The sequence below is a fragment of the Coenobita brevimanus genome, unplaced genomic scaffold (genome assembly GCF_032717465.1).
Source record: "Coenobita brevimanus isolate Jiangsu-jjx unplaced genomic scaffold, ASM3271746v2 jjx.HiC_scaffold_3718, whole genome shotgun sequence".
In the NCBI taxonomy this organism is placed as follows: domain Eukaryota; kingdom Metazoa; phylum Arthropoda; class Malacostraca; order Decapoda; family Coenobitidae; genus Coenobita; species Coenobita brevimanus.
In genome coordinates, this window is record NW_027644770.1 from 203,126 (window position 1) to 215,242 (window position 12,117).

Genomic DNA, 12,117 nt, shown 5'->3' on the forward strand with positions numbered 1-12,117 from the left:
GACCAGGTAAAAGTTAACTCACGTTGTCACAATCTTGTAAACAACGTCCCTCCGCCCCTACTGTGGGCATCAAGAGGATGAGTTAACCCCTGGCACTCGGGCAAGTACATGCTTTTAATCTATCTCAAACACTTACGGCAAGTCAGAATGAAGAGAGAACCTGTATTTTTTACACAGGAAAAATCATCAGAAAAATTAACAATATGCCAAAAATCTGACCCGGGAGTCTCAGGTGAGCGCAAGGCAATATACCACTCCTCCACGACCAGATAAATTGAAAGTCACGTTGTCACAATCTTGTAACCAACGTCCCTCCGCTCCCCACTGTGGGGCTGAAGAGGGTGAGTTAACCGTTACCCTGGCACTCTGGCAAGTAGATGCTTTTAATCTATCTCAAACACTTACGGCAAGTCAGAATGAAGAGAGAACCTGTATTTTATACACAGGAAAAATCATCAGAAAAATTAACAATAAAAGAATCGAACTTAAGATTTCCAGGTATTAGGCACGCGACTTACCACTGCACCACGACCAGGTAAAAGTTAACTCACGTTGTCACAATCTGGTAACCAACGTCCCTCCGCCCCCTACTGTCGTCCTAAAGAGGGTGAGTTAACCCCCTGGCACTCGGGCAAGTAGATGCTTTTAATTTATCCCAAACACTTACGGCAAGTCAGAATGAAAAGAGAACCTGTATTTTTTACACAGGAAAAATCATCAGAAAAATTAACAATATACGAAGAATCAAGACCGTGACTTTCACGTGAGAGAAAAGCGACTTACCACTACACCACAAGTAGGTAAAAGTTAACTCACGTTGTCACAGTCTTGTAACCAACTACACTCAGCCCCCCACTGTCGGCCTGAAGACGGTGAATTAACCCCCTGGCACTCGGGCAAGTAGATGCTTTTATTCTATCTCAAACACTTACGGCAAGTCAGAATGAAGAGAGAACCTGTATTTTTTACAAAGGAAAAATCATCAGAAAAATTAACAATATGCCAAAAATCGTACCCGGGACTCTCAGGTGAGAGCCAGGCGGCATACCACTACACCACGACCACATTAAATATAGGTCATGTTGTCACAATCTTGTAACCATCGTCCCTCCTCCCCCAACTGTCGTCCTGAAGAGGGTGAGTAAACCCCCTGGCACTCGGACAAGTAGATGCTTTTAATCTATCCCAAGCACTTACGGCAAGTCAGAATGAATAGAGAAACTGTATTTTTTACACAGGGAAAATCAACAGATAAATAAACATACAAAGAATCGAACCCAAGATTTTCATGTGACAGACACACGACTTACCACGACACTACTACTAGGTTAATTATATTTCACGTTGTCATAATGTTGTGAACAACGTCCCTCCGCCCTCCACTGTCGTCCTAAGTGGGTGAGTTAACCCCTTGGAACTCGGGCAAGTAGATGCTTTTAATGTATCTTAAATACTTACGGCAAGTCAGAATGAAGAGGGAACCTGTATTTTTTATACAGGAAAAATTATCAGAAAAATTAACAATATACGAAGAATCGACCGTGACTTTCGGGTGAGAGACAAGCGACTTACCAGCACACCAGAACTAGATAAACAGTATATTGAGTTGTTACAATTTTGTAACCAACGTCCCTCCGCCCCCAACTGTCGGCCTAAAGAGGGTGAGTTAACCCCCTGGCACTCGCGCAAGTAGATGCTTTTAATCTATCTCAAGCACTTGCGGCAAGTCAGAATGAACAGAGAGACTGTATTTTTTACACAGGAAAAATCATCAGAAAAATTAATAATATGCCAAAAATCGGACCCGGAACTCTCAGGTGAGAGCCAGGCGGCATACCATTACACCACGACCAGATTAAATATATGTCATGTGGTCACAATCTTGTAACCAACGTCCCTCCGCCCCCTACTGTCTTCCTGAAGAGGGTGAGTTAACCCTCTGGCACTCGGGCAAGTAGATGCTTTTAATCTATCCCAAACACTTACGGCAAGTCAGAATGAACAGAGAACCTGTATTTTATACACAGGAAAAATCATCAGAAAAATTAACAATATGCCAAAAATCGGACCCGGGAGTCTCAGGTGAGAGCAAGGCAGTATACCACTTCTCCACGACGAGATAAATTGAAAGTCACGTTGTCACAATCTTTTATCCAACGTCCCTCCGCTCCCCACTGTGGGCCTGAAGCGGGTGAGTTAACCCCCTGGCACTCGGGCAAGTAGATGCTATTAATCAATCCCAAATACTTGCGGCAAGTCAGACTGAAGAGAGAACTTGTATTTTTTACACAGGAAAAATCATCAGAAAAATTAACATACAAAGAATCAAATTCATGACTTCCAGGTGACAGACAATCGACTTACAACTACACCACAACAACACAAACAATTTACAACGTTGTCACAATCTTGTAACAAACGTCCCTCCGCCCCCTACTGTCGTCCTGAAGAGGGTGAGTTAACCCCTGGCACTCGGGCAAGTAGATGCTTTTAATTTATCCCAAACACTTACGGCAAGTCAGAATGAAAAAGAGAACCTGTATTTTTTACACAGGAAAAATCATCAGAAAAATTAACAATATACGAGAAATCGAGACCGTGACTTTCACGTGAGAGACAAGCGACTTACCACTACACCACAACTATATAATCACGCTATCACAATCTTGTAACCAACGTCCCTCCACCCCCACTGTGGGCATCAAGAGGGTGAGTTAACCCCCTGGCACTCGGGCAAGTAGATGCTTTTAATCTATCCCAAACACTTACGGCAAGTCAGAATGAAGAGAGAACCTGTATTTTTTACACAGGAAAAATCATCAGAAAAATTAACAATATGCCAAAAATCGGACCCGGGACTCTCAGGTGAGAGCCAGGCCGCATAGCACTACACCACGACCAGATAAAATGTAGGTCATGTTGTCACAATCTTGTAACCAACGTCCCTCCGTCCCCCACTGTCGGCCTGAAGCGGGTGAGTTAACTCCCTGGCACTCGGGCAAGTAGATGCTTTTAATCAATCCCAAATACTTGCGGCAAGTCAAAATGAAGAGAGAACTTGTATTTTTTACACAGGAAAAATCATCAGAAAAATTAACATTTAAAAAATCGAACGCATGATTTCCAAGTGACAGTCAAGCGACTTACCACTGCACCATAACAACCAGGTAAAAGTTAACTCACGTTGTTACAATCTTGTAAAAAACGTCCCTCCGCCCTCGACTGTGGGCATCCTGATGTGGGTGAGTTAACCCCTTGGCACTCGGGCAAGTACATGCTTTTAATCTATCTCAAACACTTACGGCAAGTCAGAATGAAGAGAGAACCTGAATTTTTTACACAGGAAAAATCATCAGAAAAATTAACTATGCCAAAAATCTGACCCGGGACTCTCAGGTGAGCGCAAGGCAATATACCACTCCTCCACGAACAGATAAATTGTAAGTCACGTTGTCACAATCTTGTAACCAACGTCCCTCCGCTCCCCACTGTGGGGCTGAAGAGGGTGAGTTAACAGTTACCCTGGCACTCGGGCAAGTAGATGCTTTTAATCTATATCAAACACTTACGGCAAGTCAGAATGAAGAGAGAACCTGTATTTTTTACACAGGAAAAATCATCAGAAAAATAAATATACAAGGAATCGAACTCATGTTTTCCAGTTATTAGACAGGCGACTTATCACTGCACCACAACAACACAACCATATAAGTTTTCAGAATCTTGTAACCAACGTCCCTCCGCCCCCTACTGTCGTCCTAAAGACGGTGAGTTAACCCCCTGGCACTCGGGCAAGTAGATGCTTTTAATTTATCCCAAACACTTACGGCAAGTCAGAATGAAAAGAGAACCTGTATTTTTTACACAGGAAAAACCATCAGAAAAATTAACAATATACGAAGAATCAAGACCGTGACTTTCACGTGAGAGACAAGCGACTTACCACTACACCACAAGTAGGTAAACATACGTTGCCACAGTCTTGTAACCAACTACACTCAGCCCCCCACTGTCGGCCTGAAGACGGTGAATTAACCCCCTGGCACTCGGGCAAGTAGATGCTTTTATTCTATCTAAAACACTTACGGCAAGTCAGAATGAAGAGAGAACCTGTATTTTTTACAAAGGAAAAATCATCAGAAAAATTAACAATATGCCAAAAATCGTACCCGGGACTCTCAGGTGAGAGCCAGGCGGCATACCACTACACCACGACCACATTAAATATAGGTCATGTTGTCACAATCTTGTAACCAACGTCCCTCCGCCCCCCACTGTCGTCCTGAAGAGGGTGAGTAAACCCCCTGGCACTCGGACAAGTAGATGCTTTTAATCTATCCCAAACACTTACGGCAAGTCAGAATGAAGAGAGAAACTGTATTTTTTACATAGGGAAAATCAACAGATAAATAAACATACAGAAAATCGAACCCAAGATTTTCAGGTGACAGACACGCGACTTACCACGACACCACAATTATGTAATTGTCAGTTCACGTTGTCATAGCCTTGTAAACAACGTCCCTCCGCCCTCCACTGTCGTCCTAAGTCGGTGAGTTAACCCCTTGGAACTCGGGCAAGTAGATGCTTTTAATGTATCTCAAATACTTAAGGCAAGTCAGAATGAAGAGGGAACCTGTATTTTTTATACAGGAAAAATTATCAGAAAAATTAACAATATACGAAGAATCGACCGTGACTTTCGGGTGAGAGACAAGCGACTTACCAGCACACCAGAACTAGATAAACAGTATATTGAGTTGTTACAATTTTGTAACCAACGTCCCTCCGCCCCCAACTGTCGGCCTAAAGAGGGTGAGTTAACCCCCTGGCACTCGCACAAGTAGATGCTTTTAATCTATCTCAAGCACTTGCGGCAAGTCAGAATGAAGAGAGAACCTGTATTTTTTACACAGGAAAAATCATCAGAAAAATTAATAATATGCCAAAAATCGGACCCGGAACTCTCAGGTGAGAGCCAGGCGGCATACCATTACACCACGACCAGATTAAATATATGTCATGTGGTCACAATCTTGTAACCAACGTCCCTCCGCCCCCTACTGTCTTCCTGAAGAGGGTGAGTTAACCCTCTGGCACTCGGGCAAGTAGATGCTTTTAATCTATCCCAAACACTTAAGGCAAGTCAGAATGAACAGAGAACCTGTATTTTTTACACAGGAAAAATCATCAGAAAAATTAACAATATGCCAAAAATCGGACCCGGGAGTCTCAGGTGAGAGCAAGGCAATATACCACTTCTCCACGACGAGATAAATTGAAAGTCACGTTGTCACAATCTTGTATCCAACGTCCCTCCGCTCCCCACTGTGGGGCTGAAGCGGGTGAGTTAACCGTTACCCTGGCACTCGGGCAAGTAGATGCTTTTAATCAATCCCAAATACTTGCGGCAAGTCAGAATGAAGAGAGAACTTGTATTTTTTACACAGGAAAAATCATCAGAAAAATTAACATACAAAGAATCGAATTCATGACTTCCAGGTGACAGACAATCGACTTACAACTACACCACAACAACACAAACAATTTACAACGTTGTCACAATCTTGTAACCAACGTCCCTCCGCCCCCTACTGTCGTCCTGAAGAGGGTGAGTTAACCCCCTGGCACTCGGGCAAGTAGATGCTTTTAATTTATCCCAAACACTTACGGCAAGTCAGAATGAAAAGAGAACCTGTATTTTTTACACAGGAAAAATCATCAGAAAAATTAACAATATCCGAAAAATCGAGACCGTGACTTTCACGTGAGAGACAAGCGCCGTACCCCTACACCACCAGTAGGTACATCTACCTTGCCACACTCTTGTAACCAACTTCCCCCCGCCCCCACTGTCGGCCTGAAGACGGTGAATTAACCCCCTGGCACTCGCGCAAGTAGAATCTTTTATTCTATCTCAAACACTTACGACAAGTCAGAATGAACATAGAACCTGTATTTTTTACACAGGAAAAATCAACAGAAAAATTAACAATATGCCAAAAATCGGACCCGGGAGTCTCAGGTGAGAGCCAGGCCGCATAGCACTACACCACGACCAGATTAAATGTAGATCATGTTGTCACAATCTTGTAACCAACGTCCCTCCGTCCCCCACTGTCGGCCTGAAGCGGGTGAGTTAACTCCCTGGCACTCGGGCAAGTAGATGCTTTTAACCAATCCCAAATACTTGCGGCAAGTCAAAATGAAGAGAGAACTTGTATTTTTTACACAGGAAAAATCATCAGAAAAATTAACATTTCAAGATTCGAACGCATGATTTTCAAGTGACAGACAAGCGACTTACCACTGCACTATAACAACACAAAAATTTGTGACGTTGTTACAGTCTTGTAAACAACGGCCCTCCGCCCTCGAGTCTTTTCCTGAAGTGGGTGAGTTAACCCCTTGGCACTCGGGCAAGTACATGCTTTTAATCTATCTCAAACACTTACGGCAAGTCAGAATGAAGAGAGAACCTGTATTTTTTACACAGGAAAAATCATCAGAAAAATTAACTATGCCAAAAATCTGACCCGGGACTCTCAGGTGAGCGCAAGGCAATATACCACTCCTCCACGAACAGATAAATTGTAAGTCACGTTGTCACAATCTTGTAACCAACGTCCCTCCGCTCCCCACTGTGGGGCTGAAGAGGGTGAGTTAACAGTTACCCTGGCACTCGGGCAAGTAGATGCTTTTAATCTATATCAAACACTTACGGCAAGTCAGAATGAAGAGAGAACCTGTATTTTTTACACAGGAAAAATCATCAGAAAAATAAATATACAAGGAATCGAACTTAAGATTTCCGGAAATTAGGCACGCGACTTACCACTGCACCACAACAACACAACCATTTTTTTCACAATCTTGTAACCAACGTCCCTCCGCCCCCTACTGTCGTCCTAAAGAGGGTGAGTTAACCCCCTGGCACTCGGGCAAGTAGATGCTTTTAATTTATCCCAAACACTTACGGCAAGTCAGAATGAAAAGAGAACCTGTATTTTTTACACAGGAAAAATCATCAGAAAAATTAACAATATACGAAGAATCAAGACCGTGACTTTCACGTGAGAGACAAGCGACTTACCACTACACCACAAGTAGGTAAATATACGTTGCCACAGTCTTGTAACCAACTACACTCAGCCCCCACTGTCGGCCTGAAGACGGTGAATTAACCCCTGGCACTCGGGCAAGTAGATGCTTTTATTCTATCTCAAACACTTACGGCAAGTCAGAATGAAGAGAGAACCTGTATTTTTTATACAGGAAAAATCATCAGAAAAATTAACAATATGCCAAAAATCGTACCCGGGACTCTCAGGTGAGAGCCAGGCGGCATACCACTACACCACGACCACATTAAATATAGGTCATGTTGTCACAATCTTGTAACCAACGTCCCTCCGCTCCCCACTGTCGTCCTGAAGAGGGTGAGTAAACCCCCTGGCACTCGGACAAGTAGATGCTTTTAATCTATCCCAAACACTTACGGCAAGTCAGAATGAAGAGAGAAACTGTATTTTTTACACAGGGAAAATCAACAGATAAATAAACATACAGAAAATCGAACCCAAGATTTTCAGGTGACAGACACGCGACTTACCACGACACCACAATTATGTAATTGTCAGTTCACGTTGTCATAGCCTTGTAAACAACGTCCCTCCGCCCTCCACTGTCGTCCTAAGTCGGTGAGTTAACCCCTTGGAACTCGGGCAAGTAGATGCTTTTAATGTATCTCAAATACTTAAGGCAAGTCAGAATGAAGAGGGAACCTGTATTTTTTATACAGGAAAAATTATCAGAAAAATTAACAATATACGAAGAATCGACCGTGACTTTCGGGTGAGAGACAAGCGACTTACCAGCACACCAGAACTAGATAAACAGTATATTGAGTTGTTACAATTTTGTAACCAACGTCCCTCCGCCCCCAACTGTCGGCCTAAAGAGGGTGAGTTAACCCCCTGGCACTCGCGCAAGTAGATGCTTTTAATCTATCTCAAGCACTTGCGGCAAGTCAGAATGAACAGAGAACCTGTATTTTTTACACAGGAAAAATCATCAGAAAAATTAATAATATGCCAAAAATCGGACCCGGAACTCTCAGGTGAGAGCCAGGCGGCATACCATTACACCACGACCAGATTAAATATATGTCATGTGGTCACAATCTTGTAACCAACGTCCCTCCGCCCCCTACTGTCTTCCTGAAGAGGGTGAGTTAACCCTCTGGCACTCGGGCAAGTAGATGCTTTTAATCTATCCCAAACACTTAAGGCAAGTCAGAATGAACAGAGAACCTGTATTTTTTACACAGGAAAAATCATCAGAAAAATTAACAATATGCCAAAAATCGGACCCGGGAGTCTCAGGTGAGAGCAAGGCAATATACCACTTCTCCACGACGAGATAAATTGAAAGTCACGTTGTCACAATCTTGTATCCAACGTCCCTCCGCTCCCCACTGTGGGGCTGAAGCGGGTGAGTTAACCGTTACCCTGGCACTCGGGCAAGTAGATGCTTTTAATCAATCCCAAATACTTGCGGCAAGTCAGAATGAAGAGAGAACTTGTATTTTTTACACAGGAAAAATCATCAGAAAAATTAACATACAAAGAATCGAATTCATGACTTCCAGGTGACAGACAATCGACTTACAACTACACCACAACAACACAAACAAGTTACAACGTTGTCACATCTTGTAACCAACGTCCCTCCGCCCCCTACTGTCGTCCTGAAGAGGGTGAGTTAACCCCCTGGCACTCGGGCAAGTAGATGCTTTTAATTTATCCCAAACACTTACGGCAAGTCAGAATGAAAAGAGAACCTGTATTTTTTACACAGGAAAAATCATCAGAAAAATTAACAATATCCGAAAAATCGAGACCGTGACTTTCACGTGAGAGACAAGCGACTTACCACTACACCACAAGTAGATAAATATACTTTGTCACATCTTGTAACCAACGTCCCTCCGCCCCCTACTGTCGCCTTGAAGAGGGTGAGTTAACCCCCTGGCACTCGGGCAAGTAGATGCTTTTAATTTATCCCAAACACTTACGGCAAGTCAGAATGAAAAGAGAACCTGTATTTTTTACACAGGAAAAATCATCAGAAAAATTAACAATATGCCAAAAATCGGACCCGGGACTCTCAGGTGAGAGCCAGGCCGCATAGCACTACACCACGACCAGATAAAATGTAGGTCATGTTGTCACAATCTTGTAACCAACGTCCCTCCGTCCCCCACTGTCGGCCTGAAGCGGGTGAGTTAACTCCCTGGCACTCGGGCAAGTAGATGCTTTTAATCAATCCCAAATACTTGCGGCAAGTCAGACTGAAGAGAGCACTTGTATTTTTTACACGGGAAAAATCATCAGAAAAATTGACATTTAAAGAATCGAACGCATGACTAACAAGTGACAGACAAGCGACTTACCACTGCACCATAACTACGCAGTTTATATAAAATGTTGTTTTAACCTTGTAAACAACGTCCCTCCGCCCTCGACTCTCGTCCTGATGTGGGTGAGTTAATCCCTTGGCACTCGGGCAAGTACATGCTTTTAATCTATCTCAAACACTTACGGCAAGTCAGAATGAAGAGAGAACCTGAATTTTTTACACAGGAAAAATCATCAGAAAAATTAACTATGCCAAAAATCTGACCCGGGACTCTCAGGTGAGCGCAAGGCAATATACCACTCCTCCACGACCAGATAAATTGAAAGTAACGTTGTCACAATCTTGTAACCAACGTCCCTCCGCTCCCCACTGTGGGGCTGAAGAGGGTGAGTTAACCGTTACCCTGGCACTCGGGCAAGTAGATGCTTTTAATCTATCTCAAACACTTACGGCAAGTCAGAATAAAGAGAGAACCTGTATTTTTTACACAGAAAAAATCATCACAAAAATTAACATACAAAGAATCGAACTTAAGATTTCCATATATTAGGCACGCGACTTACCACGGCACCACAACAACACAAACATATTTGTCACAATTTTTTAACTAACGTTCCTCCGCCACCTACTGTCGTCCTAAAGAGGGTGAGTTAACTCCCTGGCACTCGGGCAAGTAGATGCTTTTAATTTATCCCAAACACTTACGGCAAGTCAGAATGAAAAGAGAACCTGTATTTTTTACACAGGAAAAATCATCAGAAAAATTAACAATATACGAAGAATCAAGACCGTGACTTTGACGTGAGAGACAAGCGACTTACCACTACACCACAAGTAGGTAAATATACTTTGTCACAGTCTTGTAACCAACTACACTCAGCTCCCCACTGTCGGCCTGAAGACGGTGAATTAACCCCCTGGCACTCGGGCAAGTAGATGCTTTTATTCTATCTCAAACACTTACGGCAAGTCAGAATGAAGAGAGAACCTGTATTTTTTATACAGGAAAAATCATCAGAAAAATTAACAATATGCCAAAAATCGTACCCGGGACTCTCAGGTGAGAGCCAGGCGGCATACCACTACACCACGACCACATTAAATATAGGTCATGTTGTCACAATCTTGTAACCAACGTCCCTCCGCTCCCCACTGTCGTCCTGAAGAGGGTGAGTAAACCCCCTGGCACTCGGACAAGTAGATGCTTTTAATCTATCCCAAACACTTACGGCAAGTCAGAATGAAGAGAGAAACTGTATTTTTTACACAGGAAAAATCAACAGATAAATAAACATACAGAAAATCGAACCCAAGATTTTCAGGTGACAGACACGCGACTTACCACGACACCACAATTATGTAATTGTCAGTTCACGTTGTCATAGCCTTGTAAACAACGTCCCTCCGCCCTCCACTGTCGTCCTAAGTCGGTGAGTTAACCCCTTGGAACTCGGGCAAGTAGATGCTTTTAATGTATCTCAAATACTTAAGGCAAGTCAGAATGAAGAGGGAACCTGTATTTTTTATACAGGAAAAATTATCAGAAAAATTAACAATATACGAAGAATCGACCGTGACTTTCGGGTGAGAGACAAGCGACTTACCAGCACACCAGAACTAGATAAACAGTATATTGAGTTGTTACAATTTTGTAACCAACGTCCCTCCGCCCCCAACTGTCGGCCTAAAGAGGGTGAGTTAACCCCCTGGCACTCGCGCAAGTAGATGCTTTTAATCTATCTCAAGCACTTGCGGCAAGTCAGAATGAACAGAGAACCTGTATTTTTTACACAGGAAAAATCATCAGAAAAATTAATAATATGCCAAAAATCGGACCCGGAACTCTCAGGTGAGAGCCAGGCGGCATACCATTACACCACGACCAGATTAAATATATGTCATGTGGTCACAATCTTGTAACCAACGTCCCTCCGCCCCCTACTGTCTTCCTGAAGAGGGTGAGTTAACCCTCTGGCACTCGGGCAAGTAGATGCTTTTAATCTATCCCAAACACTTAAGGCAAGTCAGAATGAACAGAGAACCTGTATTTTTTACACAGGAAAAATCATCAGAAAAATTAACAATATGCCAAAAATCGGACCCGGGAGTCTCAGGTGAGAGCAAGGCAATATACCACTTCTCCACGACGAGATAAATTGAAAGTCACGTTGTCACAATCTTGTATCCAACGTCCCTCCGCTCCCCACTGTGGGGCTGAAGCGGGTGAGTTAACCCCCTGGCACTCGGGCAAGTAGATGCTTTTAATCAATCCCAAATACTTGCGGCAAGTCAGAATGAAGAGAGAACTTGTATTTTTTACACAGGAAAAATCATCAGAAAAATTAACATACAAAGAATCAAATTCATGACTTCCAGGTGACAGACAATCGACTTACAACTACACCACAACAACACAAACAATTTACAACGTTGTCACAATCTTGTAACAAACGTCCCTCCGCCCCCTACTGTCGTCCTGAAGAGGGTGAGTTAACCCCCTGGCACTCGGGCAAGTAGATGCTTTTAATTTATCCCAAACACTAACCGCAAGTCAGAATGAAAAGAGAACCTGTATTTTTTACACACGAAAAATCATCAGAAAAATTAACAATATACGAAGATTCGAGACGTTGACTTTCACGTGAGAAACAAGCGACTTACACCTACACCACAAGTAGATAAATATACGTTGACACA